The 12,205-nt window shown below is 33.2% G+C and overlaps 1 long non-coding RNA gene across 1 annotated transcript in view; it reads left to right on the forward strand.

Moving 5' to 3' along the window:
* Positions 1-12,205, forward strand: part of LOC118166435 — a 157,704-nt gene that overhangs the window by 83,035 nt on the left and 62,464 nt on the right. Inside the window, exon 5 of the long non-coding RNA XR_004750499.1 lies at positions 2,358-2,447. This is a non-coding gene — a long non-coding RNA (uncharacterized LOC118166435). The remainder of the gene's footprint in view (positions 1-2,357; positions 2,448-12,205) is intronic.

Below are 12,205 nucleotides of genomic sequence, written 5' to 3' on the forward strand. Positions count from 1 at the left end.
CTTCCCCAGATGGAAGAGGCCTGAATAATTTTACTCTTTGTTTATTCATACTGTATCTCTGGAGCAAAACCTAATGAGAACTCATGGAAAAGACAGCAGCAGGAAGCTGTTCACAAAGTATGGGTGATCAGGAGACTGAGGTCTTGTTATAACATAGGAAGAAAGCCAAACTGTTACTATAAACACATAAAGAAAGGTAATAAAGTAGTAATAGTTTTAACGTTTTTCTTGGTCTCTGCTCCATAAAAGTCTATGGTATACACTTCTTTCTGAAGAGTTCTCTTAATAGCACCAATTTAATTCAAGCAAAGTTAAGATTCTTGGGAGCTTACATTTCAGTCTGGCAGTTGACCCAGAATATGTGGGATCCATTACTTAGCTAATTCTTTCTACAATAAAATCTATCATTTCTGAAAAGCCTTTATGCTCACCTTATATCTAAGCTTCCCATCCTTGCAGGGCAGAGTCATAGTAATTTAGTGAAAAGAAATAAAATTTCTAGGAGAAAAAATAAAAAGGCAAATTTAAAAGTTAACCAAATGTAAGGCTTCAAAGAGTCTCAAAGAGTCTTCAAAGTGTCTCAAAACTGACTCTTTGAAGTGAGTCTCCTAAGTCAGACTCAGAAAGGTGAATTCACAACTGTCATAAACCACTGGGATTTTTACTACCTCTTACAAAGAATAACCAAGCAACCAAAAATAGTTACAGAAAGAATAATTGCCAGAAATCATAGGACAAAATAGAATTTGCCCATGGATATGAAAAAGGGTTTTTCACAGCACTGGCTGTGGAAAAACAAAACAAAACAAAACAAAGAACCAACCAACCAAACAAACAAACAAAAATAAATAAAATAAAAAGCAAAACAAAACAACAACAACAAAACACAGAATAGAAACAAATGAAGAAGAGTTCTCTTGTTTAAGTAAGACTGAAGACTGAAGTGCAAGTGGTGGAGAATTGCCAGAGCCCAGTTTGTTTTATCAGTTGTTTTAATTGTGGACATCTTAAAATGCATTCAGCAAGCCCATACAAAACTACTTGTCACAGCAGCAGGCATTTGATCTTAAAAACACAACCACTCAGATTAGCGACAATAAAATCTATACATAGGCATAACTACATATAAATATTTACTGCATATATTTCCTCTCAAGTACTCCTATCTTTCATCTTCTGTAGCCATCCCCAAAGATTTCTCATATATTTTCCTTATTTCTAAAAGCAGTTCTTGCACAGATATTTGCAGTTATTTGCACCCATGACTGTACATGTAAAATGTAAAAAAAAAAAAAAAGCATAATAGAGAAAAATACAGTCAATAAATAAACATCAACTGAAGAAATGTGTTTAGCATTAGTTTGTACTAATGAATTTTCCTTTTTTGCAGTTGCCTACAATATTCATATTGGAATCATATTCAATAGCTAACCTAGATAAGTTGGGACTCAAAGACACTATTTTAATCTTTTATTAGCCACATATTATTTCCATAGTTCATATACAAAATAATAAATTTTGGGGGCAGAAAATTATGCAGTAAAATATTCTTAGAATTGTTGCTTTCTCTCTCCTGTGCTTAAATCTGGTGACAAATTTTAACTTTTAAAAATTGATTAGGCTTGGAAACAGTCATTATTCATATTGCTCCAGCTGCCATGTAGTTGGTTTCTACAAGTTTCATTTCAAATTAATAGTGTTCTTATATCTGTTCTGCTTAATGTTTTTGATGTGCTCTGTCATCATGGTTTCAGGGTCATCTGTCACCTTGACCACTGTCTTCTAAGTTTTCTTTCCAAGCTGTGAGCCCATACTGACCTCACCCAACAGAAGAAATAATTTTTCATTTTGCATTTACTCCAGGTTGCCAGAAACAAAATTTTTATCAAGTATTTTCTTTGCAGTGTTTCAATTTGGTTTGGTCCCTTGTATAAAATTTATCTTCTGAAAGACATGAGGAAGAGAGCTCAGAAATGGACCTGAATTATGTAAGCTTTTTTTTTTTTTTTTTTTTTTTTTCAGCAGAGTGACAATTTTGGACTAGCTGGAGATAACAAAACTTCATGTACAGATCCTTAATGAAACATCATTTGCCTCATGATGTCTTCAAGCAACAGAGAAAGTGTACCAAATATACCTAGAAAGCAAGCTATAGTTCCAACCCTCCTTCAAGCCTATACTTGAAAGTGCTTTATAGAGAGAGAACAATATGAAATGAAAATGGTAATATGAGAACAAATTTCGTTAACAGGGTTTAGGTTTAACAGGATTTGTAAGTATTCTGTTTACAGTGTACAAAAATAACTTTTAATTGTATTTATGAGATTCAAATAAAAGTTGACATGATTTCTTTGCAGGCTGTTTCTATAGCTTGCAAAGAGATGGAGTCACTAGGAGCTGGAATAGAAGCCCAAGCAGGAAGCTAGAATGACAACATCATTATTATGGTAAGAGGCAGCATTAAAAACATCACAGTTGGGTTTTCTCCTACCTGTGGGACTTGCTGATTGCTGGTATCACCACAAAAATGAAATGTAGAGAGGAAGAGGTTGTAATTCATTGAACTTGCTGTAATTCAAGACAGTACGGATAAGGAATGATAACATATCCCCAGAGCTGCTATGATTACCCCCAGAATAGGCAGCAAGGATTGCAGTGTTGTTTCTTGGGGAAAAAATAGCTACTCTGTGTGAAAATTTAGTCCTGAAACCTATGAAGTAAGTAATTCTGTACAGCTAAGAAAGCAGGTGATGTCCCTGAACAATGAAGAAACATCAGTTTTTATTTTGTCTATTCCCTGCAATATTCAGGAGAATGCTGGAGACCCAAAGATACCAGATTATTATTATTTTTTAAATGTATCTTATGTCCTTCAGTCCCCAACTTTATTATGGTTCAAATGAGACAGAGCTGTAATTGTGGCAGTATCATAATGGAAATTCCTTATTGGTCACCCAAGAGCACAGGAATCCAATCTGTCCATTGCGGATTGCACTCCCCACTTATTGCAAGTAAATAATAGCTTCCTCTTCTCTACTCTGATTCTCTAACATCCACTGAGACTCAGCCCGTTCTTGTAACTCTTTACTTCCTTCCCTAAATGACATTCAAATGTGGTGCAGTACAGCATGCATATATGTGAAAGTTGTTGTCAAAATTGCTATATTCTCCAGGGAAAAACATCCACCATAAAATTGCTCCACAGGTTACTTTATTTGCAGTATTTCTCCCTGGAAACATAGTGCCCCAAGATGTTATGGCAGCAGGAAGTAATGAAATGTATTTTTCATACTCTCACTTCTCATTTAAATGTATCAAGCAGCTCTTTAAACTGCTAGTCTAAACTATTATGTCTTATTTTAGAAAGCCTTTATAATAATTGTGAATAATTAGAACCCAAAGTGCTTGCTATTTGTAAAATGAAAATAAATGCTTAGGCCTCCTTGTAGAAGCCATTTGAAACATTCTTTTTAAAAAGCCATCAATTTCATTTCACACTACTGGTTTATTTTATTTTGCTAGGAATAAGCATATTCTCATAATTCCAGATGGTTAAATGCTTGAAAATACTACTGTAGTAAGGTGATGTTATACAGAAAAGTTGCATGCCTGGAAGAATGGGAGAATACAATTTTTCAGCTCCACATTTTATTCTTTTTTGTTGTTGTTGTTTTCTCAAAATGTAATTAATTCTTGTTAATGGCTGAGCAGAGGAATGCAGGAATGCAGGCATTGTATGATAATACCTTTTAGCCCTTAGCCCCTACTATCCATACACTTATGGTCATTTGTAATGTCTTGGGATGTGAGAAGTGCCAAAGCTCATAGCAAGAAGCACTTAAAAGACAAACAAAAAAATTACAAAAGGTAATAATATGCTGAAGTAAAAATGTCTTTAACTGGAAGGTCATCAGGAGACAAATTATCCATTGCTAATTGAATATATGTATGTCGATGTTAAAGAATAGGTTTAAATGTGCTGTAGGCATAGCTTGCTAAATAAGCACAGGACACTGACACATCTCTTGGTAACAGACTTGATTCTGATCTACCACACTCAGTAATACATCAGCAGACAATGTTATAAAGTGTCCAGTGGCAACATCCACTGGACACTACTAAAATCCTAGCAAATGCTGTGAGTTCTGGAAGCAGGCTTTTCAGCACATAGGTCCTATAGGGCTTTTAAAACTTTTAAATTTCCATTTATCATGGGAGAGTTAAACAAAGAACATCATGGTCAAACTTTTTTAGTAAGAAGTACAATTTTAAATCTTTAGATTTGTCCAGATGACTCTAGTGACCTTTACTAGCCCAGCACCAACAATTCAGTATTTGTAACTGTAAGAAAAGTATCTCATCACATAGTGAAAGATCGACATATACCAGCTAGCATGTTGGAGCAAGGCCCTTGTGTACAGCGGTGTTGCTTTAAAAGTAAATGCCGAACAGCTCTTTAATTTCTGAGATCCAATTTCAGTTGGAGTGTCCCTGTTTCTGCAAGAGATATTTGTCATTCATATGGGACTACACCCACTTGTAAAAACTTATACCACTATACAAGGTCACTTTTAGTTGCATTAAAAAAAAATAGTAGTAGCTTCAGTACAGGGTAATTTGCTTCTCACCATCAACACCAGCTGAATTGGCACACACATTTGAGACAGGTCTCACTTCTGCTTTTTTCATTAAATTAAAAAGCTTAAAATTCTCTATTACGAAACTTTGTTATAATGAAGAAACATTTTTTTTTTTTTAGATTAATATGAAAACATTTTGAAAGGAATGGTTTTCTGAGGCATAAAGAAACAGAATGGAAATATTTGTAAACTTGAATTCTGAAGTCTTTTTATTATGCTAAGGATATTGTTACTCACTATATCCTCAAATTCAGGACATATTGCAGGAAGTGTCTGGTTTTCACATATCCAACTGTTAGTTACATCTTGGTTTAGCCAATTTTACACTGGCAGGGTAAATGATGCTGACAGCCAGATACTAGTGAGACAGAATGAGTAATTGCCAAACTGTCATAGAACTTCAGGCCTTTTAGTCTTGATTTAATTAACCAAATAATAACTGCTCTTTTTTTTTTTTTATCATAATGATTATGGTTTAAATATCTAAGAAGCTTTATGTGATCAATTATTAACATGTATTTTCAGCAAAACACTTCAGAAACACGTTGCAAATTTAATGAAAATAGAGTGCTTGGGTGCTGAACTAACACTTTTTTGTTGTTGTTTTTGTTCATTAGTAAGGTAAATTGGACTTCTCTTTATAGTGCATCTGTTAATGCCAAATATTCTTATATATATGAAACCTACATATCAATGTGGTCCTCAGAGCTGTATGGAACAAAATTAAATCATAGGTATTCACTGGGGAATAAAAATAATTTTAAAATCCCTAAAACAAAATCACATTTAAGCAAACATAAAAACAAAAACAAAAACAAACAACAAAAAAGTGATGATCAGAGATTGCTATCTATGTAATATATTTAAATAAATTTGCAAAAATAACTTTTTAACCAAAAATAGTTCATGTTCTGAAATACAGACTCAGAAAGCTCAAAAAACTTTTTTTTAGCTATGAAAGCTAAAATCTGCATTGGATCTCTCTGATGTATCTCGGTGGCATACAAATTGTTACAAATTTTCTGGAAATAAAATAAGATTTGGGTTCACAAAAAGGTCATTTTAAGATATCCTGTGGAAAACTATAGTGTGCAATAACAGCACACACTATTTATGGTACCTACAGGGAAAATTTAATCTAACTGTTCCATTTTCCAAGTTTATTTTCTTTAGAAATTTTGTATTTTCCAAATCATTTTTAGCTTCAGAAATCTTGGTCCAAGTAATAATATAGGAAAGGTAATACTACAGGAAAGAATTATGAAGTACTGTAGCAACAGTACAGTGGTAAAAATAAAGTTGTTGCTGTAAGACTTAGGGTTCTATTTTTCAGAGAAGTTAAGGGTTGTAAAACACAAAATAAACAGCTAAGTCAAGTGCAGAGTTAGACATCTAAGTCCTCCAAACATACAAAGGTAAACCAGAATCCCTCTCATCAACAATTATTCAGGGAAGTCTTTCCCTTCAGCATGTTGGCTTCTGTGAATCCTTTGCTTCTTCTGCATTATTATATGAAATGCCAAAAGCTTGTTTGTGAATTACTGTGGGCATTTCTGTATCCATTATTTGATGTGACAGTGCCGTACCTAAGTTCCACTGGTGACTCTAACACCTGCTTCTCACTCTTCTTAGCTTATTCATTTATTCATGTCTCCATGAAAACAATACCAAACATATGTATATATATATGTATATAATATATGTATATATATATAAGGATATAACAATATAAGATAAGGATACGTATATATGTTTATATATATATATGTGCATATATGTATAATTTGATCTTCAATGATCTTAAAGAAACTGCTTATAAATATTATTTTAGCTATAATATTTTCTATCTGAAAAAGAATTCTCAACGTAGGAAGGCAGGTAGATTTCAAATGAGGAATAAAGAAATCTTAACATTATAATTTATTGTTCAATTCTATACTCTTAAGATGACAGTCTTTTGCTAAAGCAGAATAAGGACTTTTATTTTTTTTATTTTTTTTTTATTTTTCCAGATGTACATTACTAAGTGGTGCTCTGAGGTAAAGAGACTTGCTTTTATGAGGTGGTGAAGATGCACTCTAGCTTCATTAATGGTCTGACAGTACTTAGACATTAAACTAGACATTAAAAGCATAGCTGTAGTATGAAACTGCTTTTCCTTTTATCATCCTAGTTATTTTATTTTTAAGGCACACTAGAGTTTAGCTCTGTTCTCTGTTAGTTTCCACAAAGAAAAGAAAAAAATACAAAAAAAAATACAAAAAATACAAAAAAAAAAAAAAAAAGAAACAGCATTGCTCAAACTGAAACAATTATACGTGGAGAAACTTCCAAGTATCACTTCTCTGAAAACTGAGTGTCCAGTCATTTCTCAGAATGCTAATGACTTCATATTAAAAAACAAATTATTTGTACCATACAACATTCATTCATGCATTATGCTTCTTCACTGGATTGTTATCATGTACAAATGCTTTTTTGAGTGCATATTTTGTTAATGGCCAGTTTAAAGGATTTCCAAGTTGTTAAAAAATTGTGGGTTATAAACATGGCTAGAAGTGCTTGTGCATTTGAAAATAATTTTTGTATGGCCTAGAGCAGTCTCAGAGTAAGACTTGTTTTTTAATTTAACAGTTATTGCACATTCACAGTATGAAATGTGAAACAAAAAATGCAAAAAAAAATCAAATAGCTCACTCCTCTCTGCCTTTGTGGACATTCTTATATGTATTTAAATATGATTTATACTTATTTAATATGCTGGTATTATTTTTTTCCATAAATTGTAAGAAAACAGAAACCTCAACATTTTTGTTTAAACAATTGTAAAACTATCAGACTGAGAATGCCTAACTGAAATCAACAGGATGAGAAAGTATGAATTCTCACTTTTGTCTCTGTAGACAGTTTTCTATAAATAAGAAAACTTAAGCTTATGTTGTAGGGGATATATACATATACATAAAAATCAAAAGATATTTCATGAGTGTTTATAAAACTTTAGTTTGTATGGTTTGTGAAAATTTACAATTAATTCATTGTAAAATCTCCTTAAACTAAGACCAATTTCTACTCTTATTATGAACTGATTTATTTATTTGTTGATTGATTGTTTCATTCTTGTATGCATGCTTTAATTGAGCACTTACTCATGATTGATAATTGAGGGTGAAGGGCAGCCAAGTTTTTATTCTGCTTCAGAAACTTTCAGCCAGGGACAGTGTCACACTTAAAAACACCACACAGAGAACATACTTATGTGTTACATTGTTCACATTATTAGTACTGGTATTACTAGCAGCATCCAGTTTAAATCCCAAGATAGATTACATTAGCATGTAGTTATTTCTCCGTCTCGGAAATATAGGCTAGATCTACATTTGACAAATCAATTGGACTGTAATTTAATAAGGACTTCAGAACCTGAACCCATTAAGATTGTTAAAAATGGAAATGCCTCATAACCTTGTGGTGACATTGTAGTGACTGAAGCAGCTACATATCACTGTAATCAAACTTTTTAGTTTCTTTTTCTTCTGTCATTGAATTTTCATCTATCTCATTTCAGTGGACGGGACCTGCTGTAGCTATGTCAAGGGATTTTGAATAATGTCCAAATGGTATAATTTAAATGTCAAGAAGTAGGAAATTCAGAACTAATGCTGCTGTTCCCCAGACTTTTGCCAGCAAATGTCTCATGATAAATACATGACATTACTCAAAAATCATTGAGGTAAAGAGTAAGATAAACTGATTTCTAAGTTTCAGATATTTAGCTATACATGGTAGGTAGGAAACTTCATTCTTTTGAAAATTTTTAAAATATATGTGTTGAAAAAGTGCTTTAATATTTTTTTCTTCCTTTTAATTTAAGAGGAGATTTTTAATCAAAGGGTTCGGAGAATGCAATGGTACTTTAAAAAGAAAATAAACTAATATAAAAATCATGTCTACGGCTAATACAGGAAGACTGACTGATTACCTGCTTCACATATGCAAGAAAAAAGACTGTGCTTCTGGCATCCTTTCTGATTCTGTAAGTGCAATATTTTATTTTTTTAAAAAATACAGTGCTTTATTAGGAGTGGCTTTCAAAAGCAAGATAATCACCTTAATAATGTACCATGTACAACCATGTAATATCGGGGGTACACAAGAAAACCTAATGCTAATTTTTTAACATCATTCATTACTTCAGCTAGCAGACGTATTTACAGAGGACAGATTTGACAGTCACTTCCCTTATTACTATCTACAGTTTTATGCAATTACTTTGATTTGTGATTACTAGTTATTATTTCTTGATGAACATTACACATGAACTTATTGCTGGCAACATACTATTTCGACATTGCTTTTATCAAAGGAATTAAATAATTTGTTAATATTATTTTGTGCAGGACAACAGCAGGAAATAAACTTTAAAGTTATATATTTCATTCATAGTAACTGAAGGGATAATGGCAGGGTTTTGGTGGAGTTAAGTAGAATTGTAAAGACAGAAAGGAGAACATGACAGCAGTAATGACACAAAAGCATCAAGACCAAATTCTCGTAAACCCCCCATGTATTCCTCCTAATTAACTAGTGAATAAGGAAGTAAATTGTCTACCACGGGTTTCAGACACAAAGACTCTACACTAAACAACAAATACTGTTGCAGTTGGAGTACAGATAATGTGATGAAAAAATACAGTTAGAAGGGGAGAACAAAACCAGCCAGCTGTCTGTTGTCAGTACCGAGTGACCAACAGCACTATCCAACTAACTCCAGCTGTACCACAAGGGCTTCTTAGTTTTGCCTCTATTTTGGGTTGGTATGGAAGATATATTCTTCCTCTAGAACCTCAGCCTTACTGGGCATCCCAAGAAAATGGCCAGATGATTCAGTTTTTAAGGTCAGGCAAAATATATTTTTTCTCATGTAAGTGGCTGACCTAAGTGGAGGTAGGCACTACACTTTGTCCAGGCAATGAATTTCCCTTATAAAGGCTCTTTACATTTTTGTAAAGTTAAAAGATAATGATTTCTCAGTGCATGGGGAAAAAACACCCATTCAAAATCTGTGCAATAGTCACAAATTGAGAGAAATAGAACTTCATCAGTGCAAACTTACCTATCAGTATGTTCACATAGGAAACTGAGCATATAGTTGCAGAATACATTTTGTCCAGGAAATAAATGTCCCCAGAAATATTGCCCTTTTCTCCCTTCATTCCCAATATACTCAGCCCTTCACCCTCTCCCAAGTTCATTATTTTTTTTTCTGAAGTAAACGTATTTCAGGGCACTGTGAGCCAAACCACTGAGCTGATCAAAATTATCAACAAATCTTCAGATTAATTGTCTTTAAACAAGGATTTTCTTAAAAATTTGTAGCACTGTCCCCTAAACACACACAATAACATAAATGAAGAGCAGTAGTTAAAAGGACCAATGACAGGAAAAGCAGAATAGAGCAGGAAGTTTCTAAGCTATCTTCCTTGCTGAAGATTAAAATGCTGCTTCATTTTTAGCACTTGCTTTGAGATGTGGCAGCTGGTGCTGAAGAGAGAAATTTTAAATAGCACCCAACATTGAACACAGGCAGATGATTCTCAAGTACCACTGAAAACCTGTGTGTCAAACCTTTGAACTAATTGATCCAAATGAAGCAATCCACAATAGAGCAAAGTTAGTGCTGAAGTGCGTTTTTTTTGTTGTTGTTGTTGTTTGTCTGTTTGTTTTACCAAATGGAGTACAGTTTAAGAGATTCCTTTTTCTTAATTCGTTATAGGGTAGTTAATAGTTAATATCCCACATTTTGAAGCAGGTTTCCAGAGTTAACCTTTTTATTAGAAGAAATTATTCATAAAAACATGGTATCTTCTAAATAATTCATTTTAATCTGCCTCCAATTAGTTTTTCTCTGGAACAACTTGTCATCATGTGAAGTAATTATTGTAAGTCGACACATAAATATGTTTTTAGTTCAGAATTGCATTAAACCTGAATTGTGTTATCCTCTATCATATTGGACAAATTTCTTTCTGTGAAAGACAGTTGTTACATAGATCTAACAAAACATAGTCGAATAATTTTTTCTTTACAGAACGTAACTGTACAATTGAGCTTATGAAATTAAAAATATATATTTCAGCGGGGTGTCATTACTATTTGTGTGTATTTGCATGGTTTCATAATACAAAATTGGACAGACTTGCCCTTCATATGAATACTAAATGTTTGGAGACTTTTTATTCTTACTAAATTGTTGTGTTCATCGACTGATTTGGCGATAATATTCCCCAATAATCCATGTAACCTGCCAAGGAAAATAATGCTGAAATACCTCAATAATTAAACATTTTCAAACAGCTCGATTAACATCTGTAAAAATTAATAAAAAATAAATCAAAAGCAGTATTTACACAGAAAACCATGGCACTGATGAAAACAAAATGCAATAAATAATGCTTATATGTCATGGTAGGTACATGCAAGGTGGTAGAGCAGAAGTCTACTGCAAGTAGTTATCAATAGATTTTCCTGTCAAAAACCTCTTTCCAGCATTGGTACTTTGATTCGTTCTGCTGTGCAGCATGAGAAATAAAAATGTATGTGACCGTTGCAATGGGTGTTGATGAGTAATGCCATGGTCACTGGTCAACAGTGTGCACACATCTTCTGTCTAATGCTTCAGTACAGAAAGTAAATGATGTGGAGGACCACGAGCTAAGGACCTACTTCTAGCTAAATGTCAATCTCAAAAGGATCCCTTTCTTGTATGTGCTTTTTGTCTCTGACAATTGCAAAAGAAATGTAAGTTCAGTTTTATAATTGTCCACGTTATTTGTATCAGGAATTACCACCACTGAGAAATAACATTGATAAAACTTAATGATCTCTAGAAAAACTAAGTGTTTGCCATGGCCCAGAAAATCATGCTTTCTATCATGACTGCTAACTCTGGTAGGAAGCCAGGCACTCAGGGAGATTTTCCGGTAATACATTTGCTTTGATTGAATATCATTGTAACAAAAATAAATAAATAAATAAATAAAAAGGTGGTGGATGGAGCCATATCTGTTCTATACAAATAGTCTAACAACTTCTAAAATCTACTGATGTGACGAAATGTTCTAATTTTGAATGCCTGATCCTTTTTTTTTTTTTTTCTTTTCTGAAACAAACCAGAGTACACATACTGAGATTTTCTGTGTATGTATTTAAGCACAGAAGGCTTTATGACTGATGACTTAAGTGTCTCGTAGGTTACCTACTTCATGATTCTTCTAGGCATAGGAGCTCCTTCATAAGATTTCTGAGTCACTCTTCAATTCTAAAGTGTACTTCTAAGGGAACTATGTGCTTGCTCCTCATTTTGCAAACTCCACAAGAATGATAGTGAGGGATGTTAACACCGTTCCTTGTATTTATGTTATTCAGAACTGCATAGATGATTTAGCAGAATGTCTGTAGTTTCACCAAAGTACATAAATCTAACAGCATTGGAAATCTTCAATACCAGAGAAAAGGAGAACTTAACAATCTGACCGTGATTTCAAAATTGTCCCTGCTCTGAA

The sequence above is a fragment of the Oxyura jamaicensis genome, chromosome 4, assembly GCF_011077185.1.
Source record: "Oxyura jamaicensis isolate SHBP4307 breed ruddy duck chromosome 4, BPBGC_Ojam_1.0, whole genome shotgun sequence".
NCBI lineage: Eukaryota > Metazoa > Chordata > Aves > Anseriformes > Anatidae > Oxyura > Oxyura jamaicensis.